Here is a 20,719-nt window from a genome sequence, read left to right as displayed (position 1 = left end):
GAGTGGAGTTCACCACCTTCGTCATTGTTCCGCTGCTAGAAGTATTCCGCTGCTGCGAGTTATTTCGCTGCTAGCATAGAGCAAGTGTAGTATCACAGGCATAGTGTCGCCGTGCTGATGTGCTTCTTTGTAATGTCAGACCCTTGTATTATTATTCTTGTAATAAGAGCTGATTTGTTCTATGTCAAGCAGTGTCGTATTCCAGAGACTTCTCCTCGATCTCTGGCTGGAATACGGGGCGTTCCAGTTTCTCTGGGCTGGGGTGCCACAACGCTTGGTATCAAAGCAGGTCTGGCTATAGGACGCCCTAGTCAACGCAAGCGGTAGAAATCGATAGTAATCGGTAGTATAGACTACCTTGTTTGTTGCATTTGGTTACTGAATTTGTTTGTTGCATAGGATGCATATGGCCTTATTATTTTGCTACTGACGATTTATCTAGTGAGTGTAGATGGCATCGATTCGGATCCACTATAGCTCAGCCCCTGCATTTCTCCAGCTTTCTTTTCTTGCCTGTTCTTCGGTGTTTGGCGTCATTTCTGTACCAGCAGAGTGATGCCAAGTGATCCCGACACTGTTTGTAAAAATGGTGCTCAAGTATCGCTCCAAATTCCTTCCTTCAGCCCCATTTTGTTTCGGTGGTAGACATGCTTCTACCCCAGATCGTCCCTTTTATCTTGTCGTGTTGGCAACCCTTAGTGGTCTCAGTCATCATAAAAAGGGCAATGCCAGCAGACTCAGTTTCCCCGCTATCCTTATTTCTTGGACGAGTACAGATATTTTCTGTCCGCTTGATAATAATGTGGCAACGATATTTGTGTCCTGCTACATGGTTACCAAGTACGTCCCCGCCTCCGAGCTAGTCCAGGTTGCTACCTGGCTAAGCTAGCACTTGGTGTAGCGTTGTTTACACCAATTCTTTCACACATTTATTTGTCCTCGTGCACATCGTCACAGCATGCTAGATCATAGAACCGGAGATCCCCCGAGATTTGTGTGCATATTGTGTGACTAGGAGTACTATGTGACTTTGTTTGAGTGTGTAGTGATTGTTGTTGTGTGCTTTTGTTTAGTAGAGTTTTATTTTGCTTCTTTCTTTTGGGCCCGGTGTTACATTATTTCCCCCCTATAAAGAGTTGCTCATCAACCGACACCGGACCCGAAGAATCAGCAAGGAGTTCAATTATTTGGAAGCTCAGCTAAAAAAATGGAATTCTCAGCCAACTACAGTGAAATGGGGAATATCTGATCTTGAGGCTGATAATCCATTTTGCATTAGTGTGCACTCCTCACAACAGTACTGATAACTCAAGTCTACATCAGTACAAAACCCTCACAGCAGTAATAATCAAGTCCGCAACAAGACAAGCCAGGTGCAAGCTCAACGGTATATTTTCAGTCAAAGGTATGGATCATATACAAAATTTTGGCTCAGCAATGCATGATTCTTGAAATATGTTATCATCTGAAATAAAGTCGGAATGTGACATGCTCAAGGAAGACAGTCAAACAAACTTTCTCATGCAAATAATCAGCCATAGAATATTATGGGCGAGTGTGTAGATTTCAGTGTGCATATTAGTATGAAGCTTTGGATGTAAGAAACTCAGTCTTCTTCCACACGTTATCGGAAGAAATTTATGATGCAAGGCTCCTCAATTTTCCTCAGCATGATATGTGAACAATTTCCGGTCCAAGATACCCAGTCTTACACAGCAAGATACCTCAGTAAAAGCTTCTGGCGGACGGAAAATGAATCCTTCTCGACAAGAAACCCGAGGAGAAGCTTCTCAAGTATGGAAACCCGGCTTCTCCTACACAATACTCATGTCAAGCTTTGTGTGTAAGCTATCGAGGCTTCTTCTGCACGCTACCCGGACAAAAGCTTCGAGCAGAAGCTAACAAGCCTTCCTCGGCAAGCTACACGAATAGCTTTTCTCTACAATTCAAGCATCAGATCTGCAATAATTTTGTCAGAGGTACAATGCAGTCAAAACATATGCCTACCGCAAGGATCGAGTGTTCGGTGGCATATTATTCTTATATATATGGTGGGCATGCATCCCCAACCATATCAGTCACTCATATGAGGTACGACAAGGATCCAACGGATATACCTAAAGGAAAGTACGGACCCCACAGCCTCATGAATCACGCAAATGAAGATAAACAGAGATACATTTCATATAATAGAAGGATCAACAAGATCTGGAGATGACATCATAGAATCAACAGCCTTGACAATGGTCATCAAGGTCATTATTCCTGCAACTGACAAGGAGATGTCCTAAAACCTTGTCACCTTCTTGTATGATTGGTCTCAGCAATGAGCTCCATACAACTACGAACCCTGGGAATATGTCATATGTGTGCGAACCCAGGACAGAAAACAGGCACAAGGAATAATGTCAAAAATATTGCACTAATCACGTCCATGGTCATACAAAGAATCAAGGACAGGTGTGGTCAAGTTATTTCAGTAAGGTATCCTAACAAAGAAAATCAAGACCGTTAAAGGGTGAGACTGACAGCAAAGGTATGATGATTTTTGCGCGACCATTAGGGTTCAGATACCCAAATCAATTGGAGGTCATAATTTACATATGGATCCACAAAGACATACTCAGCAGCCTACTCTGTTTTACAAGGATTTCATATACCGCTGACCCGCTTGGAATGGTTAGTGTGGAAAATCCAATTGGGTATACCGACAAAATGGGTAAATCAAAAGCCGAACAATCAGCTCAGACCCGGTATACTCACTGAGGAAATCAAGTACATGGTTAGTATGTTAGAAAAAGCATTTGTCTGTCAGCCCCCTAGCAGGCCAGTCTCAAGATATAAATACTTGGGGTATGACATGGCTATAACTCCATACACTGTTATATTGCTCCTGACAAAAGGTAGTTAGATCTTTGGTACATATCTCACGCTCGAGCCAAAGAAATAAATCAAAATCAGTACCACCTATGAGCAGTCAGATCCCGTCAGAAGATGGCCATTCTTAATTCTCAGCATTTATTGAAACCAGAAGGCCTGCATTTATTTGAAGCAACCCCATGACAGAAGTATTATGGTTTTCATGACAAAAGGAAATTTATGCTCAGATCCATTGGATATCACCGCAGATATGAAAGAATCAACGTCAGCAAAAGGATTTGGTGTGAGAGCCAAAAACCTATCAGAATTTGGGGAAAGGTGAAGCAAACCACCCCTGAGCAAAGATAATCAAATCATATGAAATTTTCGGGGGAACAATAACTAAAAGAAAAAGGATACACGAGCTGGAAACAGTGTCCTCAAGTCATACTTGTTCCCTGAGCAACTAAATCTCGAGGACGAGATTTCTTTAAGGGGGTAAGAGTTGTAACAGCCTGGTTTTTGGCCCTTTTCTTTTTCTTTTTGATTTATTTAGTTTTTGCTCTGTTTTTCTTTTTGGAGTGGTTCTGTGGCCTTGCCACCTGAGAAATCATCCTCATTCCCGTCCCAAGTGGCTCATCATTCTCAAAACCTTGCCAAGATCATGTCACTTTGCTGCTTGACCAACCCTAATTTCTTTTTCTTAGGAATATTCCTTTTTCTATTAAAGGAATAACCCTATCTGCCCTAGGTTGTGAAGCAACCTATATTTCTGTCCACCCAAAAATTCCCAAATAATTCTCAAAATTCCTTTGGGTCATATGTTGCTCAAATATGCCCAAACTTTCCTGTCCCAGCCCAACAATAATTCCCCAATAATTATTCTTCATTTTTGTCCAGAGGGGCACTTTGTGAAGGAAGTGACACCTATCCTTTCCTGATTGATCCCAAATCTTTTGGGCATTGTTTTATGTCCAAATAATTGCCCCATGCAAAAATTCAACTTTATTTGCCTAGCCAATCTTCCTCCGAATTTTTTCAAACTTTCTGTCAGACAAAAGGTATTGTGAAGGAAGTACTAGCTAGGGTTATCCAAATGAGTTGAAATTTTGTACACTCATTCATGTTATCATATTAGCACACTCCTCCAAATTTCAGCTCGATCCCTTGATCTATGTGAGCACGGGATCAAATGTATGATTCTGTCAATATTTTCAGGTTGTGAAGCAAGTATATTTTATATTGCTTAATTTTGCCTAAAAATTTACCAGAGCATTCTACTACCCATAAAACATCTCTCCACCAATTTTGGAATCAATTCTTGAAGCCAATATGTCTCTAAAATGTTTGCACGTTCCTGGACAGAGGGAATATCTGTGAAGGAAGTACCATTTTGGTAAATCCAATTGGTATCAAATTTTTACAGCACCTTTATCTGGCCAAATCAATAAGCCTTGCCAAATTTCATATCAAGTGGTTACTCTATGTGACTGAACCATCATGATTCTGATTCTGGCCCCATAATGTGAGTTACAAAGCAACTATATTAGTTTGTGCTCCATTATGCCCCAAAACCTCCAGGATCATAGTCCTTCCTTAGTTAATCATCATAGACAACTCCATTTGATCCAATCAAATCCATGTAAATCACTAGTGCATGTTCAAGTTTACTGCAGTAAACTTCAGAGGAGGATTACCTTTTAACCAGAGCACGTTTCACTGATATACCACCTCAGTTGTAACCTCCCCTAGATGGACTACGCACTAGACAACAAGTTCCAGCCCATCGCCCCCGTTACATGCCAGTGCATGCGGTGACCGCGTTAATGGCATCACTGTGTGCGTGCTCTATGCGCAGTGGCCGCGTCCAAGGCGTCGTTTCTTCTTCGTCCGCTCCCCTCTCGTCGTCTTCACGCGCGTGAGCGTGTCCCTTCGCTTCAACTCATCATCGCCGTTCCCCTGGACCACTCTCCCCCTCCGTCTGCTTCCTCACCGACGCTCGCCGCCGAACGCCCACGAGAGCACAGTGCGCCGACCGCCGTCTTCCTCCCCGTCCCTTCCTCCCTGCGCTCCCTTGGCCGCCTCTTCCCCGTGAGCTCTCCCTCTTGTTCCCTCTCATCGCCTAACCCCAAGCTCATGCGTGTGCACACACGTCCTCGGCGCCGTACATGCATCCGCGGCGACGACATCACGGCACACCCCTCCCCTCACCTATTTAAGGCCACCACGAGACCCCCCCCCGACCTCACCAATCTCCTCCCCTCACTACCAGGACCCCGCCCCACTTCTTCCCCGAGCTGGAGAACCTCTCCTCTACGTACATTGCCGCCACGGCCACGGGACTCCTCTGGCTAAACCCACTCGAGCCCAAGCCCCTCCCCTTCTTCTGCCACCACCAGATCTCCACCCGAACTCCGGCAGACCTCCCCACCCCTCGCCCGACCGCCGGAGGCCCACAGCCCTCTGCCCAAGTATGGTTGTAGACGCCGTCCGCCGCGGTGGATGCTCCACTCAACTCCGAGCTCCTCGGCGGCTGCGTCACCCAGGGACGGGATCATCTCGTCCTCCTGAACACGCCGGTAGGCCAGGCATCGCCAATGGTGGCCCGTGGCACCGGCAATCATCGTCGGGAGCCGCCCCTCTCCTCTGCCTAGCGCAGACGAGAGGAGGGAGATGACGCTGCCCCTGCCAGCTGGCCAGGCGGTCCCTACCACCTCGAGCGACCCCCCTGCCAGCCACCCCGTGCATTGACTTTGATCCAGTGACGTGGATAAGTGAAAGCGCATTACCGCGGGTACGTTTTCTGGTTCTAAAGGCTCGTTTCGATGCGGTTTAGGCCAGAAATGCACTTCCATATTCTAGAAAGCATATTCGGCGAAAAGAGTTTTCTCTATTGCCAGTCAGGAACTTATTTGTGGGTTAACATTTCCAGAAAGGTCCCTGGCAGAAAAACAACTATATCTTTTTGCTCCTAACTCCAAATCAGGTGAATCCAAAGCCCACTTCTTCGTTTCGTCAAGCCCGTTCCAATGGAATCATTTTCACCATGTTTTTTCATTCTTAAAATGACCATTTTGCACTTGCACTAAATCAGCCCGCTCTGAGAGAGAATGTTTTTCGACGATTCTTTCCGCGAGCTTCTCGCACTTCTTCCCGGTGATTTCTTCCACCCCAGGCAAGCCACACCCTCCATTTGCATGATTGCAATGCAGTGACATGGTTTATTTATTTAAACTTGTTTAAAATATTTCATTAGCTATGTATGATTTGTTAATGGCATTTCTCGGAGTATTGTTTTGACATTGATGTTGCCCTGATATTGCCTGGAGTTCTAGGACATATATTTTTATGATTATGTGGATGACATGTTGCCTTTGGATTCTTAGTGGTTATTATGATTATGTTCATGATGGTATTATGCTTTGGAGTATTACTTTGGATGGCATGTTGCCTTTGGATTATTAGTGGCTTTTATGAATATTTTTCATGATGATATCTGGTACTATTTTGGAGTATTAATTTGGATATCATGTTGCATTTGGATTATTAGTGGCTAGTGTTATTTTCATCATGATGCTAGAGGATATTATGTTTTGGAGTATTATGTTGGAGATGATGCTTGCATGTGTATCATAGTTGGATAGTTAGTTCTTGATATTTGAGTAGTAGTCTTATCATTCTTGGATTCATCATGATAGTAGTGCTATGCTGTCCTTGGAGTATTTTTGGTAAGACAATATTAAGCTTTGGATTATTTGTTGGATATTGCTATGACTTGGCATATAGGTTGATAGATGATATCGGAATATCAGTTAATACTATTATATTTTGGGAATAAATTGCGTCATTAAGTTGGTCGGGTGCCACCGAATCGGGATTTTCCAATGCAACCACATTTTCCTTTCTGTGAAGGCCCTAATGCGGTCTATTGTCGTGCCTCTCGCCGGTGCCTCCAACGAGGGAAGGTTATGCACGAGCGCTACCCTGATCAGGTAGGACGGCATAAGCCTTGTATGCCCATAGTTGGTATTAAGATCTCTTGTCCCCGTTTGGGACCGTTTTTGTTTTGCCACAACGGTGGCCGTTGGTGCCTTTGGTAGGCATGGGGGCACCCAGTACTGAACCCAAAAAGGGGTGTTGGTCGGAGTGGCCGGGAGAGTGTCATGGCAGTAGATTAGTTTTGTCGGAATGTCATTAGTCCACCCGAATGGGAGTGCGAGGCCATGGATTCCGTGGTGTCGTAAAGTGCGCTACCTCTACAGAGTGTGTGTCTTTAAATCTATCGATAGCTGCGTCCTCGGTCATGGGCATGGGTTCATACTAGGTCACACCATTCGATCAACACGCACATGAAGGAATGACGTATAGGTGATTTATATGTTGATATTTTGAGCAGTACAGATTGGCAGGATGTTGATGATGATGTTGGAGACCAAGTGTTGGTCATGGTAGTGATCGCCGGAAAGATCACCGTTTGACACCAAGTGTTGGTCATGGTAGTGATTGCCGGAAAGATCAACATTTGAGACTAAGTGTTGGTCATGGTTGTGATCGCTGGAAAGATTACCGTTTGGTTACAAGGTAACCTGATCCAAGACCACGAGGTTGGTCCGTTTGTGATTCGTGAATGATCACCATTTGGTTTTGATCATGTGATGGTATATTGCTTGGCCGGTTAGCCAAGAGAAATAAGGTTATGGAGATCTGAGATGGTGATTTATCTGTATTGTATTAGTTTCATACCATGCTTAGTAGTTGCTTCATCACGGTAGTTGTTAATAAATTAACCTATTAATGCTATGTTATTGTCTTGCCTTGGTGTTTATGGTTGTTGTGAGCTTGCAAGTACATTCAATGTACTGACCTGGCGTGTCATGCCATGATTGCTTGATTGCTTGTCGAGGTTGCCGTGCGTGCATGCTAGATCGTGTCCCAGCCAGAGTCCCTACGGAGTGGAGTTCACCACCTTCGTTGTTGTTCCGCTGCTATGAGTTGTTTTCCTGCTAGCATAGAGCAAGTGTAGTATCGCAGGCGTAGTGTTGCCGTGCTGATGTGCTTCTTTGTAACATCAGGCCCTTGTATTATTATTCTTGTAATAAGATCTGATTTGTTCTATGTCAAGCAGTGACGTATTCCAGAGACTTCTCCTCGATCTCTGGGCTGGAATACGAGGCGTTTCGGTTTCTCTGAGCCGGGGTGCCACATAAATACCCCTATGATCTTCAGCACGATTATCATTTGTGAGTAGTTACTTTCGTTCTTGAGGTTGATGATCCACAAGTATAGGGGATCTATCGTAGTCCTTTCGATAAGTAATAGTGTCGAACCCAACAAGGAGCAGAAGGAAATGATAAGCGGTTTCCAGCAAGGTATTCTCTGCAAGTACTTAAATAAATGGTAACAGATAGTTTTTTGATAAGATAATTTGTAACGAGCAACAAGTAAAAAAAGTAAATAAGGTGCAGCAAGGTGGCCCAATCCTTTTTGTAGCAAAGGACAAGACTGGACAAACTCTTATATGATGTAAAGCGCTCCCGAGGACACATGGGAATATCGTCAAGCTAGTTTTCATCATGTTCATATGATTTGTGTTCGGTACTTTGATGATTTGGTATGTGGGTGGACCGGTGCTTGGGTGCTATCCTTACTTGGACAAGCATCCCACTTATGATTAACCTCTATTGCAAGCATCCGCAACTACAACAAAAGTATTAAGGTAAACCTAACCATAGCATGAAACATATGGATCCAAATCAGCCCCTTGTGAAGCGACGCATAAACTAGGGTTTAAGCTTCTGTCACTCTAGCAACCCATCATCTACTTATTACTTCCCAATGCCTTCCTCTAGGCCCAAATAATGGTGAAGTGTCATGTAGTCGACGTTCACATAACACCACTAGAGGAGAGACAACATACATCTCATCAAAATATCAAACGAATACCAAATTCACATGACTACTAATAGCAAGACTTCTCCCATGTCCTCAGGAACAAAAGTAACTACTCACAAAGCATAAACATGTTCATAATCAGAGGGTTATTAATATGCATATAGGATTTGAACATATGATCTTCCACCAATTAAACCAATTAGCATCAACTATAAGGAGTAATTAACACTACTAGCAACCTACTAGCAACAATCCCGGACTTGGAGACAAGAATTGGATACAAGAGATGAACTAGGGTTTTGAGATGAGATGGTGCTGATGAAGATGTTGATGGAGATTGCCTTCTCCCGATGAGAGGAGCGTTGGTGATGACGATGGCGATGATTTCCCCCTCCGGGAGGGAAGTTTCCCTGGAAGAACAGCTCTGTCAGAGCCCTAGATTGGTTCCAACAAGGTTCCGCCTCGTGGTGGCGGAGTTTCATCCGAGAAGATGGCTTATGATTTTTTCCCATCGAAAGACTCCATATAGCAGAAGATGGTCACCGGAGGGCCACCAGGGGCCCACGAGGTAGGGGGCGCGCCCAGGGTGTAGGGCGCGTCCCCCACCCTCGTGGGCAGGGTGTGGCCCCCCTGGTGTAGTTCTTGCTCTCAGTATTTTTTATATATTTGGAAAACATCTTCCGTGAAGTTTCAGGACTTTTGGAGCTGTGCAGAATAGGTCTCTAATATTTGCTCCTTTTCCAGCCCAGAATCCCAGCTGCCGGCATTCTCCCTCTTTATGTAAACCTTGTAAAATAAGAGCGAATAGGCATAAGTATTGTGACATAATGTGTAATAACAGACCATAATGCAATAAATATTGATGTAAAAGCATGATGCAAAATGGACATATCAGAGGTCGAGGGAGAAACTTGTTGTAAGTAATCATGTGAACTTGATATGTGTTCGATATTTTAATGGTATGATGTTGTGATTCCCATAGTGGTGTCATGTGAACTTCGACTACATGGCACTTCACCTTATTAGGGCCTAAGGAAATGCATTGTGGAGTAGTTATTAGATGATGGGTTGCGAGAGTGGCAGAAGCTTAAACCCTAGTTTATGCGCTACTTCGTAAGGGACTGATTTGGATCCAAAAGTTTAATGCTATGGTTAGATTTTATCTTAATACTTTTCTCTAGTTGTGGATGCCTGCGAGGGGGTTAATCATAAGTAGGAGGTTTGTTCAAGTAAGAATAGCACCTAAGCACCGGTTCACCCACATATCAAATATCAAAGTAGCAAACATGAACAAACCAACATGATGAAAGTGACTAGATGAAATTCTCGTGTACCCTCAAGAACACATTTGTTTATCATAAGAGACCATTTTGGCCTATCCTTTGCCACAAAAGGATTGGGCTACCTTGCTGCATATTATTTGCTATTACCGTTACTTACTCGTTAAAAATTATCTTGCTATCAAACTACTCGTTACTTATAGTTTTAGTGCTTGCAGAGAATACCTTGCTGAAAACCACTTGTCATTTCCTTCTTCTCCTCATTGGGTTCGACACTCTTTCTTATCGAAAGGACTACGATTGATCCCCTATACTTGTGGGTCATCAATGATCAACATAGATATGTTCACCATTGATGACTACCCCATCTCACGTGATGATTGGACATGGGTTAGTTGATTTGGATCATGTATCACTTAGATAACTTGAGGGGTGTTTATTTAAGTGGGAGTTCATTAGTAATTTGATTAATTGAACTTAATTTATCATGAACTTAGTCTTAATAGTTTTACAGATCTATGTTGTAGATCAATGGCATGTGCTATCGTTCCCCTGAATTTTAATGCGTTCCTAGAGAAAGCTAAGTTGAAATATGATGGTAGTACTACACGGAATGGGTTCGTAACTTGAGGATTATCCTCATTGGTGCACAGAAGAAATTATGTCCTTGATGCACCGCTAGGTGAAAGACCTGTTGCAGGAGCTACTACAGATGTTATGCATGTCTGGTAGGCTCGATCTGATGACTACTCAATAGTTCAGTGTGCCATGATTTACGGCTTGGAACTGGGACTTCCAAGATGTTTTGAACATCATGGAGCATATGATATGTTGCAAGAGTTGAAGTTAATATTTCAAGCAAATTCCTGGGTTGAGAGATATGAAGTCTCCAATAAGTTCTATAGTTGCAAGATGGAGGAGAACAGTTCTGTCAGTGAACACATACTCAAAATGTCTGGGTATCATAACCGCTTGACTTAGCTGGGAGTTGATCTTCTAGTTGATAATGGTATTGACAGAGTTCTTCAATCACTGCCACCAAGCTACAAAGGCTTCGTGATGAACTATAATATGTGAGGGATGAATACAACGATTCCTGAGCTCTTCGCAATGCTTAAGGCCATGGAGGTAGAATGCATCAAGTGTTGATGGTTAACAAGACCACTAGTTTCAAGAAAAAGGACAAGGGAAAGAAAGGGAACTTCAAGAAGAATGGCAAGCAAGTTGCCACTCCCGGGAAGAAACACAAAGCTGGACCCAAGCCTGAAACTGAGTGCGTCTACTGCAAAGGGAATGGTGCTACCTCTTGAGCACTGCGTTGGTTTTACCTTGAAGAGGAAAGGGTGATGCAGCAAAGTAGCGTAAGTATTTCCCTCGGTTTTTGAGAACCAAGGTATCAATCCAGTTGGAGGACACACGCAAGTCCCTCGTACCTACACAAACAAATAAGAACCTCGCAACCAACGCGATAAAGGGGTTGTCAATCCCTTCACGGTCACTTACGAGAGTGAGATCCGATAGAGATGATAAGATAATATTTTTGGTATTTTTATGATATAGATAGGGAAATAAATATTGCAAAGTAAAATAGATTCGAAACTTATATGACAAAGATAGACCCGGGGCCATAGGTTTCACTAGTGGCTTCTCTCAATATAGCATAAGTATTACGGTGGGTGAACAAATTACTGTCGAGCAATTGATATAAAAGCAAATAATTATGAGAATATCTAGGCTTGATTATGTATATAGGCATCACGTCTGTGACAAGTTGACCGACTCCCGCCTGCATCTGCTACTATTAATCCACACATCGACCGCTATCCAGCATGCATCTAGAGTATTAAGTTCATAAGAACAGAGTAACGCATTAGGTAAGATGACATGATGTAGAGGGATAAACTCAAGCAATATGATATAAACCCCATCTTTTTATCCTCGATGGCAACAATACAATATGTGTCGTTTCCCTTTCTATCACTGGGATCGAGCACCGCAAGATTGAACCCAGAGCTAAGCACTTCTCTCATTGCAGGAAAGATCAATCTAGTAGGCCAAACCAAACTGATAATTCGAAGAGACTTGCAAAGATAACCAATCATACATAAAAGATTTTAGAGAAGAATCAAATATTGTTCATAGATAGACTTGATCATAAACCCACAATTCATCGGATCTCGACAAACACACCGCAAAAAGAGTTACATCAAATAGATCTCCAAGAAGATCGAGGAAAACTTTGTATTGAAATCCAAAGAGAGAGAAGAAGCCATCTAGCTAATAACTATGGACCCAAAGGTTTGAAGTAAACTACTCACACATCATCGGAGGGGCCATGGAGTTGATGTAGAGGCCCTCCGTGATCGATGCCCCCTCCGATGGAGCTCCGAAAAAGGCCCCAAGATGGGATCTCACGGGTACAGAAGGTTGCGACGGTGGAAATAGGGTTTCGTGGTGCTCCTGGATGTTTTCAGGGTATATGAGTATATATAGGAGGAAGAAGTAGGTCGGTTGAGCCACGAGGGGCCCACGAGGGGGGAGGGAACGCCCAGGGGGTAGGCGCACCCCCCTGCCTCATGGTCTCCTCGTTTGTGTGTTGACATCCACTCCAAGTCCTCTAGATCACATTTGTTCGAAAAATCACGTTCCCGAAGGTTTCATTCCGTTTGGACTCCGTTTGATATTCTTTTTTGCGAAACACTGAAATAGGCAAAAAAATGTCAATTTGCACTGGGTCTTGGGTTAACAGGTTAGTCCGAAAAATAATATAAAAGTGTATAATAAAGCCCATTAATCATCCAAAACAGAATATATAATAGCATGGAACAATCAAAAATTATAGATACGTTGGAGAAGTATCAAGCATCCCCAAGCTTAATTCCTGCTCGTCCTCGAGTAGGTAAATGATAAAACAGAATTTTTGATGTGGAATGCTTTCTGGCATATTCTTCAATGTAATTTTCTCTATTATGGCATGAATGTTTAGATCTGAAAGATTCAAGACAAAAGTTTAATGTTGACATAAAAATAATAATACTCCAAGTATGCTAACCAGGCAATTATGTCTTATCAAAATAACATAGCCAGAGAAAGCTTATCCCTACAAAATCATATTGTTTGGCCATGCTTCATTTTCTTCACACAAAATGCTCTCATCATGCAGAACCCCAATGACAAGCCAAGCAATTCTTTCATACTTAGCCTTTTCAAACTCTTTCAACTTTTACGCAATATATGAGCGCGAGCCATGGACATAGCACTATGGGTGGAATAGAATATAATGATTGAGGTTGTGTGAGAAGACAAAAAGGGAGAAAGTCTCACATTGACGTGGCTAATCAATGGGCTATGGAGATGCCCATCGATTGATGTCAATGCAAGGAGTATGGATTGCCATGCAATGGATGCACTAGAGCTATAAACATATGAAAGCTCATCAAAGAAACTAAGTGGGTGTGCATCCAACTTGCTTGCTCACGAAGACCTAGGGCATTTGAGGAAGCCCATCATTGGAATATACAAGCCAAGTTCTATAATGAAAAATTCCCACTAGTATATGAAAGTGACAAAATAAGAGACTCTCTATCATGAACATCATGGTGCTACTTTGAAGCACAAGTGTGGAAAAAGGATAGTAACATTGTCCCTTCTATCTTTTTCTCTCATTTTTTAATTTGGGCCTTCTTTTCTCTCTTTTTGTGGCCTCCTTTTTTTCGTCCGGAGTCTCATCCCGACTTGTGGGGGAATCATAGTCTCCATCATCCTTTCCTCACATGGGACAATTCTCTAATGATGATCATCACACTTTTATTTATTTACAACTCAAGAATTACAACTCGATACTTAGAACAAAATATGACTCTATGTGAATGCCTCCGGCGGTGTACTAGGATTGCGATGAATCAAGAGTGACATGTGTGAAAAATTAAGCATGGTGGCTTTGCCAAAAATACGATGTCAACTACATGATCATGCAAGGCAATATGACAATGATGATATGTGTCATAATAAATGGAACGGTGAAAAGTTGCATGGCAATATATCTCGGAATGGCTATGGAAATGCCATAATAGGTAGGTATGGTGGCTGTTTTGAGGAAGATATAAGTAGGCTTATGTGTGATAGAGCGTATCATATCACAGGGTTTGGATGCACCGGCAAAGTTTGCACCAACTCTCAAGGTGAGAAAGGGCAATGCACGGCACCGAAGAGGCTAGCAATGATGGAAGGGTGAGAGTGCATATAATCCATGGACTCAACATTAGTCATAAATAACTCACATACTTATTGCAAAAATCTACAAGTCATCAAAACCAAGCACTACGCGCATGCTCCTAGGGGGATAGATTGGGGACGAGACTTGCCTGCTCCCCGCGCGTGTGCCCATCCGTGCTCCCGTGTACGTGGCTTCATTTGATTGGAACAAACTAAGTTCCGGCTCCACCCCCTTAAAATCAGGGGGAGATGATTAGATTAGAAAGGAAAAAGAAAAAAAAGTCAACCGTAGGATGAAGTGGGAGCACGGATGGGAGCATGGGGAGGGAGCAGGCAAGCCAGATCCATAGATTGGTAGGAAAAGACCATCGCTCGTCCCCAACCGCCACTCATAAGGAAAGCAATCAAAGAACACCTCATGCTTCAAATTTGTCACACAACGTTTACCATACGTGCATGCTACGGGACTTGCAAACTTCAACACAAGTATTTCTCAATTTCACAATTACTCAACTAGCACACCTCAAATATTACCACCTTTATATCTCAAAACAACTATCAAGCATCCAACTTTTCTTAGTATTTAAAATTTATAACCAAAGCAAATTACCATGCTGTTCTAAAGGACTCTAAAAATAATATAAGTGAAGCATGAGAGATCAATTATTTCTATGAAATAGAACCACCTCCGTGCTCTAAAAGATATAAGTGAAGCACTAGAGCAAAATTATCTCGCTCAAAAGATATAAGTGAAGCACATAGAGTATTCTAATAAATTCCAATTCATGTGTGTCTCTCCCAAAAGGTGTGTACAGCATGGATGACTATGGTAAACTAAAAAGAAAAGACTCAAATCATACAAGACGCTCCAAGCAAAACACATATCATGTGGTGAATAAAAATATAGCTCCAAGTAAAGTTACCGATGGACGAAGACGAAAGAGGGGATGCCTTCCGGGGCATCCCCAAGCTTAGGCTTTTGTTGTCCTTGGATTTTACCTTGGGGTGCCTTGGTCATCCCTAATCTTAGGCTCTTGCCTCTCCTTGTTCCATAATCCATCAAATCTTTACCCAAAACTTGAAAACTTCACAACACAAAACTTAAAAGAAAATCTCGTGAGCTCCGTTAGTAAAAGAAAACAAACCACCACTTCAAGGTACTGTAATGAACTCATTCTTTATTTATATTGGTGTTAAGCCTACTGTATTCCAACTTTTATATGGTTCATAAACTATATTACTAACCATAGATTCATCAAAATAAGCAAACAACACACACAAAACAGAATCTGGCAAAAACAGAACAGTGTGTAGTAATCTGTAGGTTTCGAATACTTCTGGAACCCCAAAAATTCTAAAATAAATTTCTACACGTGAGGAATTTATATATTAATCATCTTAAAAAATAATTAACTAAATAGCACTCTCCAGTAAAAATGGCAGCAAATCTCGTGAGCGCTAAAGTTTCTATTTTTTACAGCAAGATCTCAAAGACTTTCCCCAAGTCTTCCCAAAGGTTCTACTTGGCACAAACACTAATTAAAAGCATAAAACCACAATATAAACATAGGCTAGATGAATTATTTATTACTAAACAGAATCAAAAAGCAAGGACCAAAAATAAAATTGGGTTGCGTCCCAACAAGCGCTATCGTTTAATGCGACTAGCTAGGCATAATATTTCAACGATGCTCACACGGAAGATAATAATTGAGACAAATAGAGCATCATGATACATGTGACAACCACATCTAAGTCTAATATACTTCCTATGCGTAGGCATCTTATAAGCAAACAAATTATCATAGCAAGAAAAACTAGCATATGCAAGGAAGCGGAAAGAAACAATAGCAATTTCAATAGAACGAGAGGTAATTTAGTAACGTGAAAATTTCTACAATCATATTTTCCTCTCCCATAATAATTACATATGGGATCATAAGCAAATTCAACAATATATCTATCAGAAAACATATTCTTAACATGATCCACATGTATGCAAAGTTAACACTCTTCCAAAATAGTGGGATTAAAATTAACTAAAGTCATGACCTCTCCAAACCCACTTTTATCAAAAAAATCATAAGATTGAACATTCTCCAAATATGTGGGATCTAAAGTTGACACTCTTCCAAATCCACTTTCAATAATATTGCAAACAATATTATCAATCTCATATTCATCATGGGGCTTAAATAAATTTTCAAGATCAAAAGAAGAATCACCCCAATCATGACCATTGCAACAAATAGTAGTCATAGCAAAACTAGCATCCCCAAGCTTGAGGTTTTGCATATCATTAACACAATTTACATAAAGATAATTTATAATAACATCATTGCAATCATGCTTTTCATCGAAGGAACTATCAAGTATTGGTGCAATAGCAACGATCTCATGTTTAACATAAGGAACTATAGCAAATTCATCTTCATAAATATTGGCATCATGGCCACAAGAATAGCAAGCATCATGTTCATCAAGGGATATTTCAAATCAAATCATCGGAATCATAATTATCTATAGATTCATGCATATCATTATTTTCTTTCGAAGGAATGGTCATTTTTTCAATAAATTCTTTGACATAGACATTATGAGCATAGTTTTCATGGCAATATTTAAGTATGTCAAAATTTTCAGATTCATTGAGAGTAATATCATACTTTTCAATCAAAGAAGAAACTTCATAAGCACCCTTAAAAGCAAAAAATTCTTCAATTTGTTCGATATCATAGTAACTATAAACAACCTTTGCATAAGAAGATAATATTTCATTATCATTAAACTCACATAGGTAGGGGAGGTGTTTTTTAGGGTTCTTAGAGCAACAAGTAAGATCACAAATTTCACAAAGATTCCAAGCATAACATAGTAATCTGTTTATTTGATCCCATAAGAGTCTCCCTTTTTTCAGACAAATGGTGACGCACAAAATGAGCATGCTCATCTAAAGATTTCCCATCAACTAGGCTAGTTGGGGTTTCAGCACGAACGCATCAGGATCGAAGATGATCCAAGTAGAACACTTTAAGTGGATCCATATCAATAGATTTTTAGCAAGCAAAGAGGCAAGAAAATAGAAGGCACATGGAAACACAAACAAAGATACATACGGGAAGAAGGTGGACGGAAAAAAAGAGGGCGAATAAAACGGCAAGGGCGAAGTGGGGGAGAGGAAAACGAGAGGCAAATGGCAAATAATGTAATGCGAGGGATAAGAGTTTGTGATGGGTACTTGGTATGTCTTGACCTGTGCGTAGACTCCCCGGCAACGGCGCCAGAAATCCTTCTTGCTACCTCTTGAGCACTGCGTTGGTTTTCCCTTGAAGAGGAAAGGGTGATGCAACAAACTAGTGTAAGTATTTCCCTCAGTTTTTTAGAACCAAGGTATCAATCCAGTAGGAGGCCACACGCAAGTCCCTCATACCTATACAAACAAATAAGAACCTCGCAACCAACGTGATAAAGGGGTTGTCAATCCCTTCATGATCACTTACGAGAGTGAGATCTGATAGAGATGATAAGATAATATTTTTGGTATTTTTGTGATATAGATAGGGAAATAAATATTGCAAAGTAAAATAGATTCGAAACTTATATGACAAAAGATAGACCCGGGGGCCATAGGTTTCACTAGTGGCTTCTCTCAAGATAGCATAAGTATAACGGTGGGTGAACAAATTACTGTCGAGCAATTGATAGAAAAGCGCAAAGTTATGACGATAACCAAGGAAATGATTATGAATATAGGCATCATGTCCATGTCAATTAGACCAACTCCTTCCTGCATCTACTACTATTACTCCACACATCGACCGCTATCCAGCATGTATCTAGAGTATTAAGTTCATAAAGAACGGAGTAACACCTTAAGTAAGATGACATGATGTAGAGGGATAAACTCAAGAAATATGATGAAAACCCCATATTTTTACCCTTGATGGCAACAATACAATACGTGTCTCGCTACCCCTACTTTGTCACTGGGTGAAATCACGCAAGATTGAACCCAAAACTAAGCACCTCTCCCATTGCAAGAAAAACCAATCTAGTTGGCCAAACCAAACCGATAATTCAAAGAGAAATACAAAGATATCAAATCATGCATATAAGAATTCAGAGAAGATTCAAATAATATTCACAGATAAGTTGATCAAAATCCACAATTCATCGATCTCGACAAACACACCGCAAAAGAATATTACATCGGATAGATCTCCAAGAACATCGAGGAGAACATGGTATTGAGAACCAAAGCTATATATAGAGAGAGAGAGAGAAGAAGAAGCCATCTAGCTATTAGCTATGGACTCGTAGGTCTGTGGTAAACTACTCACGCTTCATCAGAAGGGCAATAGGGTTGATGTAGATGCCCTTCGTAATCGAATCCCCCTACGGCAGGATGCTAGAAAAGTCCCCAAGATGGGATCTCATGGGTACAGAAGGTTTTTTTTTACTGTGAACTGTGGGGCAAAACCCCCACAGCAGATCAAAACTTTATTGAAAAAATAACAGATACAACAAGTTGATTACAAGGAGTAACCAGGTTACAAGGAAGAAAAAGGAAAAAAGAAAGCCCTACCAAACTAGCTTAGGGTGGGAGGTAAGAGATCCATTTGAGCAGGTCATCCTTGTAAGCAGCTCTGATCCTGTGCTGCATGAGGCTAATATCCTGCCAAAAAGCAAACCTCCATTTATTGAAACTGGCCCTCTCATTTCTGAACACTTTGGCATTTCTGATGATCCAAATATGCCAGCAAGCAATGAATACCACTTCAGAAAAGAAAGGCCTAGCAAAACCTCTCCTTGCCTGAGTAACCAGCTCAATCATGGAGGTGCCAGCAGACCAATCAGTCTGTAGATAATTCCAGACCCTTAGACCGAAATTGCAATTGAAGAATAAGTGATCTCTGGTTTCCCTAGCCTGCAAAGGGCATAGCCTACAGTGGACTCCATCCTCCATGTGCCAGTGCCTTCTTTCAACCATATCCTTGGTGTTTAACCTGTCCATAATAAGCAACCAAGCAAAGACCTTGATCTTGAGAGTACAGGAGGATTTCCATATCCAACAGAGCAAAGGGTTGAAGGACTCAAACTGAAAGGAGTGTGAGTAAAACATCTTGGGCTTGTAAAACTTGGAAGAGCCCTGCCAGAACCAACAGTCCTTCAAGCTGGGGTCTCTTCTGTGTGAGTTCATTAAATCCTTTATCAGATTTAACTCATCAAAGGCTTGAGCCGATAAGGGAAGGTGAAAAAATTGGTGCAGATCCTGGGTGTTGAAAATTTCTTTAATTGAGACCCAGGGGTCCTTGGCAAAAGAGAAAAGCCTTGGGAATCGTGCCTGTAAACAAGATGTTTTAGAGCCAAGGTTCCAGTTATCAGACCAAAAGAGAGCAGTGTCCCCTTCATTGATCTGTACCCAGGAGCAGTCCCTGAAATGCTGCATGACTTTGCACATATCTCTCCACCAGAAGGAGCCACAATCATTTGTTCCCTGGGGCATTCTCTCAAAATAATATGAGTCCCAAACTAGAGATACCCAAGGAATTTGTCGTTTGTTCAAGAAATTACTGGCATGCTTGAGAAGGAGAGCCACATTCTGAACCCCCAGATTAAGAATACCAAGACCTCCTTTGTTTTCTGGCCTACATATGAGTTCCCAAGCCGCCAGAGATGGAGCAGGCTCATCTCTATGCTTTCTCCACAAGCACTGCCTTTGAATTCTTTCCAACTGCTTCAGAATACCAGCTGGGAGAGCAAGACTACCCATAAAGAAAATTGGTAAAGAGGATAGAGCAGAGATTAGGAACTGTAGCCTTTTTCCTTGGTTAAGGAAAGAAGAACCGGCAGTCATTCTTCTCTCCATACAGTCAACCAGTGGCATGAAGTCTACCATTTTGGGTCTGGTGGTCCCCACGGGTAATCCCAGATAAGTAAATGGCATTGTACCAATTTTGCAGCCAAAAGCAGTTGCTAAATCCTTCATTACAGCAGAGTCAACATTGATTGGAATAAGGAAGGACTTTTGATAGTTGACATCCAGACCAGTGGACTGAGAGAACACCTGTAGCATTTCCTTCAGAGCCAGGAGTTGAACCCTGTCTGCAGGGAGGATGATCAAAGTATCATCGGCATACTGGATCACAGGGTAGTCTGTATCATGGCAGGGTATAGGTAAATGCAGAATTCCCTTCCTGTACATATCATTAATCACTGTTTGTAGCAGGTCAGCAGCTATGACAAATAGCAGGGGAGATACAGGGTCACCCTGTCTAACTCCTTTCTTACAAACAAACTTCCTCCCAGGGACTCCATTGAGCAGAATAGAAGAAGTACCAGTGGTAAGGAGCTGTTTCATCCAAAGAATCCACTTATCATTAAAGCCCTTATATCTAAGGATTTGAAAGATAGCTTCATGTTTAATGGAGTCAAAGGCCTTTTCAAAATCCAATTTAAGGATTACTATTGGC

This window comes from Triticum urartu, chromosome 3A, assembly GCF_056163025.1.
Source record: "Triticum urartu cultivar PI428250 chromosome 3A, HENAU_Tu73, whole genome shotgun sequence".
Taxonomy (NCBI): Eukaryota; Viridiplantae; Streptophyta; class Magnoliopsida; order Poales; family Poaceae; genus Triticum; species Triticum urartu.
The sequence above is the reverse complement of the archived record's forward strand: the minus strand, read 5'-3'. Positions refer to the sequence as shown.